The sequence below is a fragment of the Trichechus manatus genome, unplaced genomic scaffold (genome assembly GCF_000243295.1).
Source record: "Trichechus manatus latirostris isolate Lorelei unplaced genomic scaffold, TriManLat1.0 scaffold00103, whole genome shotgun sequence".
In the NCBI taxonomy this organism is placed as follows: Eukaryota; Metazoa; Chordata; class Mammalia; order Sirenia; family Trichechidae; genus Trichechus; species Trichechus manatus.
Window position 1 is genome coordinate 5,724,878 of NW_004444039.1, and position 6,799 is coordinate 5,731,676.

A 6,799-nucleotide genomic window follows, 5' to 3' on the forward strand; every position below is an offset into this window, starting at 1 on the left:
GTAGAACAAAATTCTAACTCACAGAAAAAGACCAGAATTACTGGCCTGACAGAGACTGGAGAAAGCCTGAGAGTAAGGCCTCTGGTCACCCTTTTAGCTCAGTAATGAAGTCTCTCCCGAGGTTCACCCTTCAGCCAAAGATTAGACGGCCCCATAAAACAAAACAAGACTAAAATGGGCACAACAGCCCAGGGACAAGGACTAGAAGGCAGGAGGGGACCGGAAAGATGGTAATAGGGAACTCAAGGTCGAGAAGGGAGAGTGTTGACATGTCGTGGGGTTGTTAACCAATGTCATCAAACAATATGTGTACTGTTTAATGAGAGGCTATTTGCTCTGTAAACCTTCATCTAAAGTACAATTAAAAAAAACCTACTTGTGCAGAACACCAAGACCACCAGAAACAAGTTGAGTTTACCTGGTTTCTTTTTCCCACCAGGAAACTCTTGTGGAATCATGAAATGTCAGAGATGGCAGAACGTTTAGCAACCTTCTCCCCAGTTTTCCCATTTTACAAATAAAGAAACTAAACTCCCCCTTCCCCCTCCAAAAAAAAAAAAAAACCCTACTTGTATAAATGTATAGATTATGAATACATGCAAATAGTGCTTGAGTGCCAAGGCTGAAGTTACCATTTATTCTGGAAGGCCCATGGGCTATGTGGGAATGTCCCCTAGCATTGCTCATGTGCGCTCTGGTTGGCTGGCTGCACCAGGTACTCAGCAAAAGCCCCCTTACCCTGCCTCACATCTGTGAGGGGAATGCTCCTGCGCCACTGATCACAGAACTGGTAAATTGTAAAAATTTTGGGTAACTGTCAATTGGAAGGTGGTATGGGCTCATGATTTGTACAAATACCAAAGACAATCTGGACAGCACACATCTTGGACTTAAGACCTCTGTCCTAGGAGACCTGTTTTTACAACCTTAACTCTTGTTGCTCTCAAACAGAGAGATGATCTAAGACTGCTTTCCATGCCTCTTTCCACCATGGTTCTATTTGGGTAGGCAGTTTTGAGTCTGATAGAGGCTTGCAGGAGTAAACACACCATCAGTAAACACGCGCACCAGAACAAGGACGCAAATAACAACCACAAGAAAGCAACAGTAAGAACCACCACTGTTAGGTGTTTTCCACGTGCCAGGTGCAGTGCCAAGCACTTTTCATGCATTAGCTTGTTCTCTCAAAACATGTGTTGTACTATTATAAGAACTCAAGAAAAGGTTTAAACACAGAAGAAAACATTCTTTGATGGTTACGGGGGTGGGGAGGGAGGGTGAGGGTTATTCACTAACTAGATAGTAGATAAGAATGATCTTAGGTGAAGGGAAGGACAGCACACACTACAGGGGAAGCCAGCACAACTGGACTACACCAAAGCTAAAAAGTTTCCTCAATACAATCAAATACTTTGAGAGACAGAGTAGCAGGGATGTGGGGTCTGGGGACCTTGCTTTCAGGGGACATCTATGTCAATTGGCATAAAAAACCTTATTAAGAAAATGTTCTGCATCCTACTTTGGTGAGTGGCATCTGGCGTCTTAAAAGCTTGCAAACGGCCATCTAAGATGCATCAATTGGTCCCAACCACTTGGAGTAAAGGAGAAAGAAGAACACCAAAGACACAAGAAAAGTATTGGTCCAAGAGACAGAATGGGCCACATAAACCAGAGACTTCATCAGCCTGAGACCAGAACTAGACGGTGCCTGGCTACCACCAATGATCGTCCTGACCGGGAACACAACAGAGGGTCCCTGATGGAGCAGTAGAACGATGGGATGCAGAACTCAAATTCTAGTAAGAAGACCAGACTTAATGGTCTGACTAAGACTGGAGGTGCCCCAGAAAGCATTGCCCCTGCTCTCTCCATCACCCCAGAACTAAAACAATTTCCGAGGCCAATTCTTCAGACAGGGATTGGACTGGACTGTGGGACATAAAATGATACTCGTGAAGAATGTGCCTCTTTGACAAGTAGATATAAGAGACCAAAGGGGTGGCTTCTGTCCAGAAGTGAGAGGGGAAGGCAGAGAGAGTTAGGAGCTGGTCGAATGTTCATGGGGAATCAGGGGCAGAGGGGAGGAGTGTGCTGTTGCAGAATGGTGTGAGCGGTTGGGATCTCTTAACAATGTATGTTAAAAAAAAAAAATCTGTATGGGAGACTAACTTGAAATGTAGACTTCATTTAATTACATCAATAAAAAAAAAAAAAAATTAAAGGGGAAAAAAGGAAAAAAATATATGTGTTGTAAATCCTAACCTCTAAAACTGTGGTTATAATCCCATTTGGGAATGGGTTGTCTTTATTATGTTAATGAGGCAGGATTAGTGTAGGATGTATCTTGAGTCAATCTCTTTTGAGATATAAAATTAAACAAGTGAGCAGAGAGAGAGATGGGGTAAGACAGATGCCAAGCCACATGGAGATCTCCAAGGAACCAGGAAGCAGAAGCTGAAGAGGCAAGGGCCTTCCTCCAGAGCCGACAGAGAGAGAAAGCCCTCGCCTAGGGCCAGCACCCTGAATTTGGACTTCTAGCCTCCTAAACTGTGAGAAAAAAAATTTCTGTTTGTTAAAGCCACCCATTTGTGGTATTTCTGTTATAGCAGCACTAGATAACTAAGACAATTCTTACAGTTTTTGATTAAATGAAGTAACAGGTAAAGTGATTAGAAAACATCCTGGCATGCAGGAAGTGTTTAGTCAAGTTCAGCTGCTGTTATTTTTATTCTTTTCTATTCCTGACTGCTCAGAACTCACTGCTATGGCCTCATTAAGGTCTGCCCTTCATTGCGGAGTTCTAAACTCTGTAGCTTTTCTGACCTGTATGCCACGTTAAGTGTGTCCTCCTTCCTTCCGTCTCTCCTGGGTGAACACGTGTTCTGACCTGATTTGTAGATCACAGAGTCCCAGAAAGTTAGAGCTGAAAGGGCCTTATAGATCATTCATGAACCTCATCATTTTGTTTCTTAAAAAGAAAACAGAACTAACAATTGGGGGTTTCAATTTTTAGTGTCTGCCTGAGATTTGGCAATGATTCAATGCCAGGGGTGCTGGGAAAATCTCTTGTCTACCATATATCTCCTCTAAATGTAACACCCTTCTTTTCTCCCCGACGGCTGGAATCCCACAAGTCCTTCATAGAGTGGCTTTACCTTGAGTACGTGCTCTGGGTCCACCCTGGACTCGAGGCTGTGGTGGGCAAGGAAGATGGGAAGGAAAGTTCTCTCCTTTCCCAAATGTCCACAGGGCCAAGGAGAGACAATTATAAAATGATGAAGCAGGAACAGGTGTGTCAGTTACCAACTGATAGAGGGGTGGGTCCATTTGTTTATCCATCTACTCAGCAACTCTTTATGGGAAAGGGGCTAGCATGTATTGAGCAAGCGGATGTTGTAATGCACCACCTGGATCTCCCTTCAGGAGTGAAGGACTTAATACTCCAGCTGCTGGTACTGCCTCCCCCTTGGCTGTGCCCCCATGCCATCCTAGGGTAACCCTCATCCAATGACCCACTGAAGCAGGGGTGGGAGGTGGGGAGCTAAAGGCACAGCCTTCTGGCTCCAGTTACGGAAATTTCTGAAACACTTTCCTACCTGCAGAGTTCCCTGCAGGGTGGGCAAAGGCTTCCCTTGAGACTGTACCATGTCTCAGCTTCTCCCTCTGCCCAGCTGTGCTTCCATCCCTTCCCGTCCACAGGGATCGATCCCTAGAACGATTCTCTAATCAATCTCTTGCATTCTAATCTCCAGCTCCAAAAGCAGCTTCCAGGGCAAACAGGTAGTGTGCCTGTGGGGGATACAGAGATGAAGGAAATGAATCTTGCCATTTGGATGTGCCCAGACAGAGGGAATTTATACCCAGTGAGAGCAACACCATGAGCATGGCCACTGAGGGGTCATACAGGAAGGCACACACAGGACATGGCCTTTTCACTGGGATATAAAGAACCCAGCAGAATAATTTTATTAATTCCTTACTTAGGTCTCTGCTGATTAAAAAAAAAATGTAGAGATTCTCATACTTAAGTTACCATTTGATAAAGGTAAATATAGGAAGGAGATTGCATCATATTAAATGTATCAGTTCTCCAGAACCAATTGAAAAATGAGTTGTCAATAGATAGCATCCCTGAATGTTTACTGTGGTACATCTCCCAGGTAACATTTGGGGTCTATCTGTGTGGGACAAGGCCTTGTTGCCTACAAGAACCTGTAACATGGGTATTTCAAGAACGAAGGCAGGGTCGGCTGAGTGCTTATACAAACATAATATGTACTGTAGGAATTTATAGCAGAATCAACAGTAACATATGTATGTCTACACATAAAATAAGGGCCCTGGTGGCGCCTTGGTTAAGCCCTCAGCTGCTAACCAAAAGGTTGGCGGTTCGAACTCACCAGCTACTCCTCAGGATAAAGATATGGCAGTCTGCTCCCTTAAAGATTACAGCCTTGGAAACCCTATGGGGCAGTTCTACCCTGCTGTATAGGGTCACTATGAGTTGGAATTGACTTGACGGCAATGGGTTTACACAAAAAATAATGCATTAAACATGTTACTATGTACATGTCAAAGTGTTTTAGTCAAATATTGATTTTCTATATATTAAAAGAACAAAGTGTATGAGAACAGAAATATTCATCCATTATTATTATGATGATGATTTTTACATAAGTTTTGTCTAATAGTTAGACTTTTGCCCAGGTTTATTTTTGTAGTGAAGAAGCTAGAAGAAAGACTCAGGTTATTCAAGGTGGTTTAAAAGGGAATGGCCATTTCACTTGGTGCTCTAGGTAAGGATTTCTACTATCAGTATCAAAGTTTAAGCATGTCTGTTCTTAAAGAAGATCCCTGGGTGGTGCAGTAAATGTACTTGGCCGCTAACTGAAGGGCTGGAGGTTCGAGTCCACCTAGAGGTGCCTGGGTAGAAAGGCCTGCTGATCTACTTCTGAAAATCAACCATTGGAAACCCCATGGAGCACACAGTTCTATTCTGACACATGTGAGGTCGCCATGAGTTGGAATAAACTCGGTGGAAACTGGGAATTTTTTTGATTCTTAAAGATGGTTTGAAGCCCTGGTGGCACAGTGGTTAACAGCTCAGCTGCTAACCAAAAGATCGGCAGTTTGAATCCACCGACTGCTCCTTGGAACCCCTGTGAGGCAGTTCTACTCTGTCCTATATGGTCACTATGAGTCGAAATTGACTCGACACAACGGGCTTGGTTTTGGTTATTTTTTGGTTTAAAAATTGTGTCATGAAGGTTCCCTTACCTACTCTTTATCTTTTAGTTTAGGCATAATTGCAATTTAGGCACACTGCCCAATGCCTCGTAATTTTTGCATATTGTTACCATGGAGAATTAGGGAACTAAAGTCACTTGAGTCAAGCCCCTAAATGCTTCAGCGTTTCTGAGATTCAAGAAACTGTTTCTCTGATTAATTTACTCTCCCTCGAAACAATACTCATGTATTTTCAAGTTTTGAATAAACCATTTTCTAAACTATAAAGACAAACTAACTTTAAGCCAACTGTCTATTGAAAGATAATACCTTAGAAAAAGGGGTTGGAAAATTTTTCTGTAAAGAGCCAGACAGTCAATAGTTTAGGCTTTGCTGGCCCTATTGTCTCTGTCAAAGCTAATCACTTTGCTGTCATAGCACGAAAGAAGCCACGGATAATATGTAAATGAATGAGCGTAGCTGTGTTCCAATAAAACTTTATTTACAAAGTCAAGCAGTGGGCCATAGTTTGCTGACCCCTGCCTTGGAATAAGTATTGCACATTCCATTGCCTACAGTGAAGCAGGCTGAGGGCTTCAGTGACAAATAGAACACGTATTCCCTGAATAGTGGACCCAACTCTGTTCCAGCTGACAGAGGCCATGAAGAATGTGAGCCTGGTGTGGCCAGATCTTTGTATTGACAGCTGGAAATCTGCATTCTTTTTTTTCTTTTTTTAAAATTGTGTTCTAAGTGAAAGTTTACAGTTCAAGTTAGTTTCTCATACAAAAATGTATACACACATTGTCATGGACCCTAGTTGCTCTCCCTATACGGTGACAGCACAGTCCTCCTTTCCATCCCGGGTTTCCCTTGTCCATTCAACCAGCTCCTGACCCTCTCTGCCTTCTCATCTCACCTCCGGACAGGAGCTGTCCATTTAGTCTCACATATCTACTTGAGCTAAGAAGCACTGTCTTCACGAGTATCATTTTATGTCCCATAGTCCAGTCTAATCTTTGCCTGAAAAGTTGGCTTCGGGAATGGTTTTAGTACTGGGCTAACAGAGAGTCCAGGGGCCTTATCTTCCAGGGTCCCTCCAGTCTCGGTCAGACCATTAAGTCTGGTCTTTTTACTAGAATTTGAGTTCTGCACCTCAGTTTTCTTCTGAGGATTTTTTTGTTTGTTTGTTTTTTATTGTACTTTAGATGAAGGTTTACAGAACAAATAGTTTCACATTAAACAGTTTAGTACACATATTGTTTTATGAGTATGCTTAACAACCCCACGACATGTCAACACTCTCCCTTCTCAACCTTGAGTTCCCTATTACCAGCTTTCTTGTTCCCTCTTGCCTTCTAGTCCTTGTGCCTGGACTGTTGTGCCCCATTAGTCTCGTTTTGTTTTATGGGATTGTCTAATCTTTGGCTGAACGGTGAACCTCCAGAGTGACTTCATTACTGAACTAAAAGGGTGTCCAGGGGCCCTACTCTCAGGGTTTCTCCAGTCTCTGTCAGGCCAGTGAGTCTGGTCTTTTTTTGTGAGTTAGAATTTTGTTCTATATTTTTCTCCA